Here is a 16,675-nt window from a genome sequence, read left to right on the forward strand (position 1 = left end):
CCCCTGGCGCACTGACGTCAGGGAAGAGGCGACAGCAACTGACGCCAGACCAGGACTTTGGAACTCAGGCCGACTGCGGGTAGCCTGCCAGCAGACCCTGACCCTGAGCAGTATCCTACAGTCACCAAGAATGATGCCACAATACAGAGACAAAATGATCAGCTTTAATAATTGGCTTAATTACTGGTGTCATTCTAAGGGGATCCAATGTCTGTCTGCCTGGGATGACATGCTTGACGAGCCACGCTGCTTCGCAAGGGACGGCTTGCACCTGTCACCCCTGGGCTTCCGGATATTGGCAAAGGCTCTTGCCACCCCATAGTGCCTTTTTAGGCAAGGCTCAAATGGTAAACCTACCGCCCTAGAAAACAAAATGGAGAAAACTAAGGGTAATACTGCTCAATGCCAGAAGTCTAAACCTCAAGATGCACTCAAGCCCTCCTCAGTATGGAGAACATCGATGTCTGTGCTGTGACTGAAACCTGGTTCAAGGCTCCTGAGAGCACCCCAGCACTATCAGGTTATACCTCATATCATGCTCCGCCCCAAAATCCGGACCGAACCACAAAGGAGGGGAGTATCCATATTCATAAAGGATACCCACATCTCCAGGTTAGTGGCAACGCACGAAGCATCGGAGACCATCCAGATGCAATTAACCATAGGTAAAACTGCCCTACAGTTTGTAACATGCTACAGACCACCTCTTCAAACTCAGGAAACCCACACAGCCTTCCTGAAGACACTGGAGAGTATGAATGTCTCTCCAAACACCATCATATTGGGTGACTTCAACTACCCAAACATAGACTGGGAACATTACTCAAGCCCCAACACCCTAGCCCAAAGGTTCCTTGAGTTCATAAACTCAAATGCTATGGAACAACTAGTCACCATTCCCACAAGAGGAGAAAATATACTAGACCTGATCGTCACAAACATGGGGACAAAATGCTCCACACCGGAAGTATATCCCTCATTGGTGAGATTAGACCATAAATTAATCTCACTGGAGATCCACATCCCGCCCCCACCCCCAGCAAAAAAGACCACAGTGAAGAACTTCTCAAAAGCAAACTTCACACTTCTTAAGACTGGAGTGGTATCCTTCAAGGCCCCCGAGCCAGTGGAAACAACCCACGCTGCTGAAACCCTTACAAATGCCTTCTACGAGCACCTCCAGGAATGTATGGATCAAGCAATCCCTGATAAAATCAAGACCCTTTCCACCAAAGGCAGGCGCCCGGTCTGGTGGACTCCAGCCATAAACAAACTCTACAACAAGAGGAGAAAGCTACTACATGACAGAGCAAAATCCCTAAATGGGAAGGCATCTCTGATCAATACTAGCAAAAAACTACGATCACTCATAAAATCATCCAAGGCCAACTTTGAGAGAAAAATCGCAAATGACACAAAAGACAATCATAAAGCCTTCTTTAGCTATGTTAGAAACCTGGGTGGAAACTCCCAGATATGCTCAGAATTGGTCCAAAATGATAAAAAAATCACTGAACCCACAGACATTGCCAACATACTGGCAGACAGGTTCAGTGCAAATTCCCAAAAGGAGAAATATCTATCCCACCAGAGTCTAGCCTCCCAAACATCTCAGATGCCCAGGTGAGAGCTGCTCTCTCTAAAGCAAAAAACACAGCATCAATGGGACCGGACGGTATCCCCGGCTGTGTGCTACACAAACTCAATGAGGAACTAAACCCACACATTAAGGCTGCTGTTTAATCTTAGCCTTACTACAGGATACGTACCCAAAGAATGGCGTACGGCAACTGTGGTCCCACTCCACAAAGGCGGTGCTTCTACGGACCCTGGAAATTACCGCCCCATAAGCTTGACGAACCATGTCTGCAAAGCTATGGAGAGGATCATAATGGAACTCATAAATAAAGACATTGGGGACCTACAAACACTGGATCCTACCCAATTTGGCTTCGTCAAGGGCAGATCCTGCCTCTTTAACTTGGTCGACTTTTTCGAAACAGTCACTAAGGCCATTGATGAGGGTAAGGCAGTTCACACAGCCTACCTTGACCTAGCAAAAGCGTTCGACACAATACCCCACTCGGGCATCATAGAAAAGCTCACCAGCTTAGATGTAAACCCATGTGTCACAAGATGGGTTGCAAACTGGCTCAAGGACAGAACACACAGGGTTAGAGTTGCTGGTGCCATGTCAGACTCTAAGCCGGTCACGAGCGGTGTCCCACTGGGCTCAGTCCTGGGCCCCTCTTGTTCGGCATTTATTTTTCTGAAGTGCAGGCAAACATAGGGGGATTGTGGCTGACAAAATTTGCAGATGACTGCAAACTGGGCACCATAATTGACACTCCATCAGACACAGACATCCTCCAGAAAGGTCTCATAGAAATGGATAACTGGTGCCAGAGCCATGGCCTTAAGCTAAATGCCAAAAATGTATAGTCATACCCTTTGGGAAAAACAAGGTAACCTCTAATTACCACATAGGTGGTAATCCATTAAACACGGAAGACGTTATCAGGGACCTGGGGACCCAAGTTGACAGTAACCTCTCTTTTGACACTCACATTGCCAAAGTGGTTAGGAAGACCTTCTACATTGCCCACCTGATCATGAAGGGATTCACATCCAGATCAGGAGAGGTCATTGTACCCCTGTACTCTTCACTTATCAGACCAATGATTGAGTACAACGCCCCATTCTGAATGTACCTTACCAGACACCTGCAGCAGTTGGAAAGACCCCAAAAGTTCCTCACCAAAAGGATAAAGGGGCTCAAACATATGTCATACGATGCCCGACTGAAGAAACTCCACCTCTATTCAGTCGCATACCATCTGCTCAGAGGTGATCTGTGCCTGACATACAAGGCCATGTCCAACCCGGAATTATTGGACATGCTCCACCTCAAAAAATCCAAATCCACCAGAGCCACGAGAGCAAGAGACTTAAACCTCAACACGGATATAAATAGGACATGCTGGAGGGGCAGATTCATCACCCAGAGACTCCCTACACTATGGAACAGAATCCCAGTCCATGTGAGGCAGAGCCCCTCACTGACTCTGTTCAAGAGAAATCTTGACGAGTGGATGGGAGATCGTAGGTTTACCCCGGGAATCATCTCTGTATCACTGCTGGACAGAGGCACAGCAAACTAATGGGTATAGTATTCTCATCCCAAGGGGTGGTGAAAGCCACACACACTCTGGCTAGGCTTTTAAATGCCCTAGGGCAGATAGCCTAGTATGAACCTATGAACCTATAATGACTGCAACAGTGAATGACTGCGACAGTGAATACACTCTAATATCTACATTTATGGTAGGTACACAACTGTACTTTGTGTAAACTTACCATAAATGTAGATGTTAAAGTGTATTCACTGTTGCAGTCCTGGTTACCCTCCCTCCAGCCCCGATTGTCTTTGCTTTCAACTATCCTTTTTGGTTTGGCATATCTTATACTATGTATATTTGCTTTTTGCTGGGGGTGTTCCACACCATACAATTACTTCATATTTTGGCGGTGCCTGACTTCTGGGGCTAGAAAATCTGATGTAATGGCGTCTGCTGCATGTTTCATACCCCTGACTACCTGATGTCATGGAAGAAGCGACAGCATCCGAAGCAGAAATCCCAAGACTCTGGTATTCAGGCCAGCTGAGGACTACCTGCAGGCAGATAACCCAAATGTGATGACTGCAGCAGTGAATACACTCAACGTCTACATTTATGGTAAGTGTACGCAACTGTACTTTGTGGCAGCTCACTTGACTGTGATACCAGGTGTTTCCCTATCTCTGTGATTGGCTCCTCACCACCACAAGCCAGCCTATACTTGCTCCAGGTTTCCAGCACCTTGGGCATCTCAGTAAACCATGCCAGATAGACTCTAGCTGCTGTACAGACTCTGGAATTTCAAAATTTCAACTGAATGCTACGACTCAAGTGGCAGCATTACCTTTTCATCACATTACTTCCAAGAGAAATCGGGTGCCAGCCATACTGTCTCATCATCTCCGCCAGCAAAACTAGTGGTATAAGCTCTCTGGTCAGTGCCAGCTGCCATTCTTCTGATTCCTCTAGCAAGATTCTTTATGCGAATCCTTCAGTGGACATCGACAGTACAGTGGTAAATTCTTTATCAGCCACTGTAATTTCCTTTAAGACTTACTCCAGTCTGCTAACATCTTGTTCGCTGGTGGATCCAGTTAGATGACCTTTTTCTGAGCAGGCTGTTCTCCTGTCCTCCTCCAGTTGCCACAGTGACCATGGACGCTTCCCAACTGGGGTGGGGTTGGGGGCATTTCCTGGGGAAGATGGTCCAAGGCACTTGGTCCCTGTGGTAGACCAAGTTGCATAACACTGTCCTAGAAATAAGAGCAAGCTTCTTAACATAGCAAGCCTTTCAGGATATTCTCCCTCTAGGGACTATTGCAATCCGCACAGACCTATCAGTAGTCTGGTACATCAGACAAGGAGGAACCTGTTTGTACCAGCTGTGTAGAGGTGCCATGAGTGTCTGGGGATGGGAGATCTCTTCAGACTGCTTTCTAATTGCAATGCATATACCGGGAAAAACCAACGTGCTGGCAGACCGACACATCTTGTCCATTATAATTCTTCACAAGTGGTCCCTCAAACAGCAGCAAATATGATCTTCCGCTGCTGGGGCCAGCCTTGCTGCGACCTATTTGCCTCAAATGCAGCAATTACTTCGCTCTAATTCCCCTCCGGGGGTAGTCACCAAGGGATGCTCAGATTCCCAATTGGCCCCTTGGTCGTCTCTATGCCTGTCCTCCTTCCTCTGATCTCGAAGTGCTTACAGAAAGCAAGCAGGCTGAAGAACTCTGTCATCCTCTTTGCCCCTTTCTGGCCTCAAATAGGTATGGTTCTCCTTTTTCTGGTCTCCCTGAAATATCCTCCATGGATATGGAACCCACTCAAGATCTATTTCGTCCATCAGGAATTCAGTACAGTAGTCAATTATCTGAACTAATTGGGACCTAGTGTAGTTCGAAAACTGTTCTGGTAATCAAACATATAATTGAGCCAAATATAAAACTTTTCTGCATGCAGGTATTCCAGTGGACTTTAAAGAATATTTTTCACACACAAGCTGGCTACAAGTTCAAAAATACTCTGGCGAATGCATATGTTTGCGTATTTGGACTTTATGCTTTTTCCTACCCAAAAACTTTTTAAGGTGGGTTCGGATAATTTATTTTCAGATAATCTACTGTATCCCAATCTCCATGCCCTCAAGCTGACCAACATGGTTTCTTCACTTCAGTGATGGACTGTCCAGGCTCACTTCCCCAGTTAGAGACATTATTTTGGTCTCCCAGAAGGCCTCCAGCAAGAAAGTCTACAGAAGCAAATAGAAAAGATTTTCTATTTGGGCTTCCAATCAGAATATTGACTCCCTTTACAGCACATACTTTGGCCATTCTTTTTCTCACTGCTCTTTTTAAGGAAGGGGGGGCTAGCTTTTCTAGTATTAAACTTCAATTGGCAGCAATTTCCAGCTTCCACACTGGAAATGAATCATTCTGTCTGGCATCCTCCAGATTATGTGAAGTTTTTTATGAATGGTGTTTTCCTATTTAAACCTCCAGTCTAGGATCCCTCTCCTTGATAGCTAACTGTGGTCCTTCAGGGGTTAACTCAGAAACCCTTTCAACTGGTGGGGAAGTGCGATATGAAGTTTTTCTTGGAATACAATCTTTTAGTAGTCACTTCAGCAAAAAGAATTTGAGCTCCAGGCCCTATTGGCTAGGCCTTTTTACATTATTTTCCATAAGGATAGTGTGTCTCTACGCTGCCTAACACAGTGGAGAGTAAGACCACAAACTCTGTGAGGAGTTTAGATGGGCTAGAGAATTATGGGGAGCATGAGATTTGGATCTGTAGTCTTGTATATGCGGATGGATCTGATTGGAGGATCAGATCCTAGAGCCATTCATGAAGAATAAGTCTACAGCACTGATGCCAAGTTATGGTAAATACATAACTTCTAATTTATGTATTTCGCTTTTGAGTGAATGGGGGAAGTAGAGCTGCACAAGGCCCTGGCCACCTTACTGTGGTGGTCGTAGTCTTAATGCTATTTTTGTATTCTTCAGGAGGTAAGAGTGAATGTGTTTGGTTGCATGGAGCGATGTATGTATTGTAAAGCTAGTTTTTACATAGCCGAATGTATATTGGGTCATGTAGATTATAAATGTAATTTTCATATTTTTTAGATGTATTTTGAAAAGTAAACAATTTTTAATTGATTTTTGCATTTATATATTTACACAAACTGAGTAGATTTTACAACAGTATTCCTTTTTTCCAGTTTTAAACAGGGTCCTTTGTGTAGAACAGCTGATTTTCAACACTGAGCATTACACTCTGAGACCGTGTTGTCACACCACCCTTCAGTACAAAATGGTGTCTTCTGCATCTGAAATATGAAGGTATTTTTTTTCTCCAGGTAGGCTTCTTATTTTTGTTTCAGTATTGTGAATGAATTTACCCTTTAGCTAATGGTGTCTGTTAATGTCTCTACTTTAGTGATGCTGTCCTGTATTTCTTAACCTGTGTAGCACCATCATCTAGGATAATTTGCTTGCAAAAACACTTGTAACTCTTTGGCAGAGATGTACTTAAAAGCTTACATTTATAAATGGTGCACCCCATAAGGTGCGAGGAATAGATGGGTGTTTTTGGATATGAATGTCAGTCATCAGACAGAAATTTTAAGTTTAGACTTTACTAAGCGAGATTGCAGTGTCCATCATGGTGAGAAGTCACAGTACAGCACATGCTTAAGTTATTTATTTGCTGTCTTGACTTTTTTTGTTAGCTGCTTCTTGCCCGTTTCAACAGTTGCCTTCTTTTACTATTTTCAACAAAATGTTTTTTTGTTTGTTTTGATAAATGGCCTCCTATTAAATAGGAAGACTCCTATTAAACCTAAAAGGACTGCACTTCAGTCCCCTGTTCAAGGCCCCATGCCTAAGAAACAGATGCTCAAAATGGCTGAAGATTTGATCTCTTTAATCAGGGGTTCCCAGCCTCCTCCTGACAAAAGGCCTATACAAGAGGAAGATTATGCATCCTCTGAACAAGTGTCCATTTCTTCAGACTCCTCTGAGGACCAAGATTACTCCTTCTCCCCATATGAAGATTCTGATGCTGAAGATTCCATACCCTCAGCTTTTCCTCCTGAAGACTATTCCTTTGGGGAAACTACACACTGAGGGAACATTTTCACTGGGAAGGTCAGGACTACTCTAACTCTAAGAAAAGGCTCAGAGTTTCTTTTACTCCCCCAGCACAGACCACTTGCCATCCCACCAGTTTTAGACATTGTGGATGATGTTTACTTAGAATCCAGTTTAAACCCAGACTCTCTACCTCCTGCTCCGGCCAAACCTGAGTATAGAGTGCCTGACTCCCACAAATTTCTTTATAAAAGCCCTGTTGCTGATCCAGAGACCATCTCCCAGGGTCCCAAAGGGGCTAAGGCTTCTATGGATAAAATCCTGTACCCTCTGAAAGGGACTCCAGAGCACTAGACAGGTGGGGGAAGAAGGTTTACACCTCAGCCACTCTAGCCATGAGGGCACTAAATTGCCAATTTCACATGCTAAAGTATCAGCAATTTCTTATCTCTCAGTTAAAGCAAAAAATGAGCACTCTCCCTCAACAGTCTGAATTGAAAGAAATGCAGGATCTGTTGCATGCAACTGAACAGGTGGGCAAACGTACTTTACAATGTGGGTTTGATTCTTTGGAGGCCTTCTGCAAAGCAGCTGTCACTGGGTCTGTTATACGTAGGCATGCTTTGTTAAAGGAACAAACTCTGCCTGATCATGTTAAAGCAAAGCTTCTAGATGCTCCCTTACAGCAGGAAGTTCTTTTTGGAGTTAAAGCAGAAGAAGTCTTAAAAAAAATGGAGGATAAGGCAAAATCTATGTAGACAGTCAAAGATTTTCCTACAGGTACAGCCCCCTCGCTTCAGCAGAAACTGGCCAACAAAAAAATTGGTCCTTTCCAGCTACTGACAGACCACAGAGGGGGTAAATACAGATGTCCAAGAGGCAGAGGACAACTACAAGCCCAGTACAAACCTCGCCAATGGGGCACTGCAACAAAGAAGGGAGGAGAAGACAGGACCCATCTACCAGAAGGCAAACTCAATGACTTGCACCTCATCTGGCCAAGCAACACTCTCTTGGCAGCCCCCTTGGGTGGAAAACTCGCACTTTTTTCAGACAACTGGCACATTGTCACAAAGGACAAATGGGTCCTAGACATAATTTTACGAGGATACAGATTCCATTTTCATACCTTGCCAATGAAAAGAGGAATGCCAAACCTGCCACAAAATCAATGGGCAGAGGCACAAAAGCAAATTACAGCTCTCATGGACATGAGCCATTCAGCTGGCACCTACTCGAGAGCAAGGCCAAGGATTTTACTCAAGACTTTCTAGTGCCCAGAAAGGACAATGCCTGGAGACCAATTCTGGACCTTTCAATTCTAAACACCTTCTTACAAGTACCCAAATTCAAGATGCTAACACTGCAGCAGCTTCTTCCCATGTTGGGCAAGGAAGCATGGCTAGTAACGTTGGACCTCAAGGAGGCATACCTGCATGTCCCTGTCAGACAAAGTTGCAGAAGATTCCTCCGTTTCATTGCAGGTTCAACCCATTACCATTTCTCTGCACTGCCCTTTGGCTTATCTACTGTGCCCAGAGTCTTCCCAAAATGCCTGGCACCAGTTATTGCATATTGCAGACAAAGAGGAATTCATATATACCCATACCTGGATGACTGCCTCATCCAAGCAGAAAGCAAGGACATTCCCTTACAACATCTGGCTTTTGTAAAACATCTACTAAGTTGCCTGGGGTACACAGTAAACGAAAACAAGTCAAAACTAGTACCCTCTCAAAATATGACATTCCTGGGTGCCAGCTTGAATCCAACGGCCCAGAAGGCTTATCTGACGCCAGACAAACTACAACTGACTCAATATTTTAAAAGAATGGCAACAAAGACCCAACTAACTGGAAGAAAAATTCTGCAGGCCTTGGACTTCATGGCATCTTGCATACTACTACCATTTGCAAAGCTGCATATGAGGAAATTACAGTGGTACCTAAAAAGCGTATGGTCTCAACACAGCCACAGCTTGGACGCAATATCTCTCATTCCCTGCCTACAACAGGAGTTTCTATGGTGGTCACAGGCATGTCACCTCAACAAGGGTCAGCCTTTCACCTTGCCCCCAGCCAGGCAAACTATCACAACAGATGCACCAGACTACGCCTGGGGGGCACACATGGCAGGGCAGTGCATTCAAGGCATATGGACTGCAGATCAAAGAAATCTGCACATCAATCAAAAAGAGATGCTAGCTGTACAGAATGCTCTGACAGCCTTCAAGAATCTATTACATCCAGGACAACTTACAATAAAGACTGTACATAAACAAGGGGGTACTCACTCCTACCCTTTATGCAGGCAAAGCAATGATCTTGTGGGACACAGCTCTGGCTTACCAAGTTCAGTTACAAGCTCAATTCCTGCCAGGAAAGAAGAACACATTGGCAGACTACCTCGGCAGAATCATGGATCCCCATGAATGGAAACTAGATCCACAAGTATTTACAATGATAACTCAAAAATGGGGCCTTCCAAACATAGACCTGTTTGCCAGTCCTCAAAACTATCAACTAACAAAATTTTGTACAAGGACACCTCACCATCAAGCTTGGAAAGTGGACGCACTCTCATTCAGTTGGAAAAACCTGACCGTATATGCCTTCCCTCCATTGCCTCTCCTCACAAAGGTGCTTCTGAAAGTCAGAAAGGAGAGACCACGACTGATACTCATAGCACCAGACTGGCCATGCCAGCACTGGTACCCACTATTGAGGATTATGGCCCCAGGGCCCACCTTGGATCTTACCACAAATTACCCATTTGCTCACACAGCAAAACAATCAAATTCTTTACAGCCAGCTCAAAACCTTAAATCAGGCTGCATGGCAAATCATCTAAGCATCCAGCCAGCTCCTCTTTCTCGAGCAGTTATGGATGTTATTCTGTAAGCTAGGAGGCCAAGCACCGGGAAGGCTTATTCGGACAAATGGAAAAGGTTTTGTGCCTGGAACCAAGCTAAAGGCCAAGACACAATTCAGCCTCGCATGCCTCACATTCTACAGTAACTGAGATGTTGCACAAAAGACTTTCTTTTTCCTCCATTAAAATCCATGCTTCAGCTATTTCAGCCCACTACAACACGGATCTACCCTTATCTTCGCATCCACTTCTAAGGCAGTTCCTCAGCGGGACAAAAAACATTAGGCCCCCCAGGAGAGCACCTACACCAGCATGGGACCTCAATTTTGTTCTGGAAAATCTTACGCTACCTCCCTTTGAACCAGCTTTCTCTGCAGATCTTCAGTTCCTATCATGGAAGACTGCCCTGCTGCTAGCAATAACTTCAGCTAGAAGAGTCTGAGGTGCAGGCAGTAATGGCAGTGGAACCTTTCCTCATTTTTCATCAAGACAGAGTTTCTCTACGAACTAATCCTTCCTTTATGCCTAAGGTGGTTTCCAGTATGGCTTTAAATCAAACCATCCACTTACCCACCTTCTTCCCAAATCCACAGAACAAAGGAGAGAGACTCCTGCATATTCCTTGGACATTCACAGGCAACTTCGTTACTACTTGGATAAAACCACGGTTTTCAGAAAGTCTGACCTGCTCTTTGTATCCTATGCTACAACTTCACAAGGGAAGGCTATATCAAAACAAACCATTTCCAAATGGATAGGACATTGCATTCGTTTCTGCTATACCAATCATGGAAAACCAGATGTCCTTCATGGATGCATCTGCAGTCATAACAAGTGGGTTGTCCTGTCGTCAGGCAGCCCTTCAGTCGGCCGGATTCCAAAGTCCGGGTCCGGCTTCGGCTGATGTCGCACTCCACCCGACGTCATCTCTGTTGGTTCGGTATAAAGGCATCAGCCGGCGCCATTTTCCCCAGTCTTTCTTGCCGCGGCCCGAAGCAGAAGCTGTTCGCAAGTGCCGGTCGGTCGGATCCAGAGATTACTTCTACCGAATACTACTTGAAGACTTCTAAAGCTAAGTACCCGTTGGGGACTCTTTCTTGCCTCAGCCGATGTCAGAAAAAGTTAACAATTGTTTAAACTGTGGGAAACAAATACCTCATAAAGATTTCCACTCTTTACTGTCTGCCTTGTTTAGGCCCAGCCCACGACGTAGCAGCCTGTTCGGCCTGTGCTTCTTTCAACCGGCAACGCTTAGGCGTCGGTCGGAGTTTGCAGAACAGTTTTCGGTTCTGATTTTGCGTACATTATGCCGCCGGATCCTCCGACTACCCAATCTAGCAAAACGCAAAGATAAAGACCGACACCGCGGTCCGCGGTTTCGGCCGAAACCATGGTCAAGCAAACATGAGTGTCTCTGTTTCAGCCGAAACCGAAAACTGAACAAAGTACAGCTGAACCTATTCCTACAACTGAGGCCCCTGCTACAACTCTTGCAACGACCTCAGAAATTTTACCCACTACGGTGGTTGACTTATCAGACACCATCCCCTTGGATGTTTCTACCCCAGCACGTGGTGCTGCTAGGCCTCCAGCAGCCATGTCCATTAAGGCCTTCGCCAGGGCTAAAGCAGCCAAGACAACTAAAACAGTGCCTGTTAAACCACCCACATCCAGGCCCTCTTCTAGTTCTCAAATGCTTACTTTGGCAGAAGATTTAATTTCTTTAATTAGAGGATCTCAATCTCACCCAGACAGGGCCTCTCAGCCCCCAGAGAAGAGACCTAGGGCAGAGCCCCCCGAGCCAGTGTCCTCTGATGATTCTCCTGATGAATCAGACATAACTGACCAGCCAGCGGCTCCCTTCTCCAATTTTGAAGATTCTGATGCTGAAGAATCCATCCCAGCTGCTTCCCCACCAGAAGAATTCTCCTTTGGGGAAACCTTGCATGCCATGCGAGAACAGTTCCAATGGCAGCAACAGGATTTTTCAGACTCCAGAAAAAGACTTAGGACTTTTCTGCATCTCCCACAGCACAGGCCCTTAGCTATACCCCCTGTTCTCTCTGTGGTGGATGATGCTTTCAATGATGTTTGCTCCGCTCCAGATTCTTTACCCCCAGCCCCTGCCAAACCGGACAGATTTTACAGGGTGCCAGATACTCATCACCACCTTTACAAGGCTCCACTTGCAGACCCAGAAACTATATCCCAGGGCCCCAAGGCAGTAGCCGCGACCATAGCTAAAAATCCTATTCCTTCTGAAAGGGAAGCAAGGTCATTAGACAGATGGGGTAAAAAGGTCTACACTTCAGCTACTCTCTCAGCTAGAGCTTTAAACTGTCAGTTTCACATGATACAATACCAAGAGTTTATGCTGGATCAGTTAACTAAAAACTAACCACTGATGAATCTCTTGATAAGAAATATGTATTAGAGATGGTAAATAACATACAACAGGTTAGCAACCATTCCTTAAAATGTGGCTATGATGCACTGGAGGCTTCATTTAGATCAGCCATGACAGGCACAGTGATAAGAAGGCATGCATGGCTAAAGGAACAAGCTTTACCGGATCATGTTAAAGCTAAGTTGCTAGATGCTCCTATGGACAAGACAAGTTTGTTTGGTACATCTGCCCAGCAGGTTATGAAGAAAATGGAAGAAAAGGCAAAATCAGTTCAAACTGTTAAAGATTTCTTGCAGGTTCAACCCCAAGGTTTAGCAGGAACTGGCCTGCCAAAATTGGTCCTTTCCTGACTCCACAAAATTTCAAAGGGGCAGGAATAGACGTTCCAGAGGCAGAAACCAATCCAGAGGAGGTGCCTACAGAGGAAGACAGTGGCAAGGTAACAACAGAGGCACAGACACAGCCACTGCCACTACATCAACACAACCACAGTGACTTAACCTAAATCCGCCTACCAGGGAACAAATAGCAGCTCCTCTAGGCGGAAAGTTAACCTTATTTTCAAAGAACTGGCACTACATAACAAAGGACAAGTGGATTTTACAAACCATAGATCAAGGTTACGGTTTCACTTCCACACTTTACCAGTCAAAGAGGAATGCCAAATCTACCTACAAATCAAAAACAGAGGCTCTACGCCAGATAATGGAGTTAGCAAACATGAGAGCTGTGGAAAGAGTGCCAACAGCAGAGCAAGGAAAGGTTTCTACTCCACACTATTCCTAGTTCCAAGAAAGCCAAAAAGTTGGAGACCAATTCTCGACCTGTCCACCTTAAATACATACATCATTGTCCCAAAATTCAAAATGCTGACCTTACAGCAACTTCTTCCCATGCTGGGCAAGGAGTCTTGGCTGGTAACTCTAGATCTCAAGGAGGCATACCTGCACGTCCCCATTCGACCAATCTGCAGAAGATACCTCAGATTTCTTGCAGGATCAGAGCACTATCAATTCTCAGCATTGCCTTTTGGCTTATCTACTGCGCCCAGAGTATTCACAAAATGCCTGGCATCAGTAATCGGCCATTGCAGACTTCAGGGAATTCAAATTTACCCATACCTGGACGACTGCCTGCTACAAGGGGACAACAAAAGCAAGCTGACAACAGATTTACAAAGGGTCATTTACTTGCTACAAGCACTGGGATACACAGTCAATTTACAAAAGTCAAGGCTGATACCATCCCAAACAAGGACATTCTTGGCTGAATTGGACACAGTAAAACAAATGGCATTCCTGACTACAGAAAAACAAAAGAACTCCCTCTATACTTCTTGGCACTAACAAAACTGAACAAGTTAACAGCAAGAAAAGTACTGCAGGCCTTGGGCTTCATGGCATCATGCATAATCTTGGTTCCATTTGCCAGACTACATATGAGAAAACTACAGTGGTACCTAAAGAATTTGTGGTCCCAACACAGACACAGTCTAGAAACAGAAATCCCACTAATTCCATGCTTAAAACAGGAGTTCCTATGGTGGGCTCAGGCATGCCAGTCAAACCCAGGCCTACCCTTTCGCAGATGTCAAGCAAGCCAGACCATCACAACAGACGCTTCAGACCTAGGATGGGGCCCACATGCTGGACAAATGCGTGCAAGGATTGTGGACACAGGATCAACTTCAACTGCACATCAACCTAAAGGAAATGCTGGCAGTAAAACTGGCAATCCAAAAGTTCAAACCATTTCTCAGAGGGCCAGTTGATGATAAGGACAGACAACACCACAGTCATGTGGTACATCAACAAACAGGGAGGCACTCATTCATACCCCTATGCAGAATGACCTTGGAGCTGTGGACCCTGGCACTCAGCTACAACATCCAGTTACAGGCAATATTTGTACCAGGAAAGACAATACCCTAGCAGACATATTAAGCAGAACCACTTGGATGCCCACGAATGGAAGCTTCACCCGGACATCTTCAAGACCATCTCAAAGAAATGGGGAATGCCACAGATAGACCTATTCGCATCACCTCTCAATCACCAGCTCAAAAATTCTGCACAAGGACATTCCACCCATTAGCATGGAAAGTGGATTCACTCTCTTTCAACTGGAAAGGCTTAACAGCATATGCATTCCGCCTCTTCCTTTGATACACAAGGTACTACTGAAAATCAAGGAAGAACGTCCAAGGATAATCCTGATAGCTCCAAACTGGCCAAGACAACACTGGTACCCACTACTGAGGAGCTTGTCTCGAACAATATGTGGACAATTCCCTGATGCCTTTGATGTTAACGCAGAACAACTACAGCATCATACATCCAAACCTAAAACCTTGCAACTGACTGCATGGAACATCACATAACAGCAGCTATTCCAGAACTTTCCCAAAGAGTTAAAGACATTATTCTTGAAGCACGCAGACCTTCAACAAGAAGGAACTATGCTGGAAAATGGAAAAGGTTTGTCATCTGGAGTACGGAAAGAGGAAAAGATGTGTCAAACATAGATATGCCTAACATTCTGGAGTATCTGGCGAACTTCTTCATTCAGGCCTGTCCTACTCCTCCATCAAGATACATGCATCAGCTATCTCAGCAGAATACAGCTTTGATACACCTGTTTTTTTCGCAACGTTTGCTCAGGCAATTCCTCAGAGGAATCAAGAATGTAAAACCTCCAAGGAAACCACCATTACCAGCTTGGGATTTAAACTTTGTGCTAGAAAAGTTGACACTAGCACCCTTTGAACCAGCAGCAACAGCAGACCTACAACACCTGTCATGGAAAACTGCTTTCCTACTGGCAATTCCTTCAGCAAGGAGGGTTTCAGAACTACAGGCCTTAATGGCAGTGCAACCCTTCCTAATCTTCCACCAAGATAGTGTCCATGAGGACTAATCCTACATTTATGCCTAAGGTGGTATCCAGAGTGTCTTTAAACCAGGCAATCCACCTACCTACCTTCTTTCCCAACCCACAAAACAGAGGGCAAAGAATACTGCATACCTTGGACGTACATAGACAGCTACGCTACTACTTGGACAGAACAAAAAATAGCAGAAAGACTGACCAACTATTTGTAGCCTATGCAACAGGAAGGGAAGGAAAAGCTATTTCAAACAGACAATCTCCAAATGGATAGGAAATTGCATACGATTCTGTTACTCCTTCCATGGAAAACCAATTCCACAGAACATAAGACCTCATTCTACAAGGGCAACAGCCACTACCACAGCCTTCTTATGAGGAGTGGCAACCAAAGACATTATTGAGGCGGCTACTTGGACCTCCGTGCATACATTTGCCAAGCATTATAATTTGCCTCTATATTCCAGATCCCGAGCAGGGTTTGCCACTGCTGTACTGCAAGGGATCCTAAACGCACCATAATCTACTTTTATCCTCCTCCCCTAGTTGGCTATGGTATTCTACCCACTTGTTATGACTGCAGATGCATCCATGAAGGACATAGTACAGTTTTGTACCTACCATAAATGTAGATGTCCGAACTGGATAGCATCTGCAGTCAGGATTACCCTCCCTCCATCCCCTCTGTGGTACTCCTAGGTTGTTTACCCTTCTAATAGCTAGCTGTTGGGGGGGAGTCTTTTATGGTGTATTTGTTTGTGTATATGTACATACTTGCTTATTGTTGTGTTTACCTCTATCTATTTGGAAACATTGGCATCTATCCAAATTTTAGCCTGCAAGAGGGCTACTGGCATCTGGGGCAAGAAACACTGAGGAAAATGGCGTCGGCTGATGCCTTTATACCCGAAGACCAACAGAGATGACGTCGGGTGGAGTGCGACATCAGCCGAAGCCGGACCCGGACTTTGGAATCCGGCCGACTGAAGGGCTGCCTGACGACAGGACAACCCACTTGTTATGACTGCAGATGCTATCCAGTTCGGACATCTACATTTATGGTAGGTACAAAACTGTACTTTCCTGCTACCATTAGGCCCCACTCTACCAGGGCAACAGCTACATCTACAACCTTCCTCAGGGGGGGTTCCAGCCAAGGAGATTTTGGAAGCTGCAACTTGGAGTTCTGTACACACCTTTACCATATCACTTACCACTTTACTCTAAGACTAGGGCGGGCTTCGCCACTGCAGTTCTGCAGGGCCTTCTAGCCTCCTCTAACCGTCTGACTCCCCCAC

General features: G+C 45.2%; 1 protein-coding gene across 2 annotated transcripts in view; it reads left to right on the top strand.

Moving 5' to 3' along the window:
- Window positions 1-16,675, top strand: part of LOC122790695 (zinc fingers and homeoboxes protein 3-like) — a 628,294-nt gene that overhangs the window by 496,935 nt on the left and 114,684 nt on the right. Inside the window, exon 3 of one of the 2 annotated variants that reach the window (XM_044058235.1) lies at window positions 6,343-6,480. The gene's annotated coding sequence lies outside the window, so the exon portion shown is untranslated. The remainder of the gene's footprint in view (window positions 1-6,342; window positions 6,481-16,675) is intronic. The other variant, XM_044058236.1, reaches the window with a different exon arrangement.

This window comes from Protopterus annectens, chromosome 16.part0, assembly GCF_019279795.1.
Source record: "Protopterus annectens isolate FY-2018-M chromosome 16.part0, PAN1.0, whole genome shotgun sequence".
Taxonomy (NCBI): Eukaryota; Metazoa; Chordata; order Ceratodontiformes; family Protopteridae; genus Protopterus; species Protopterus annectens.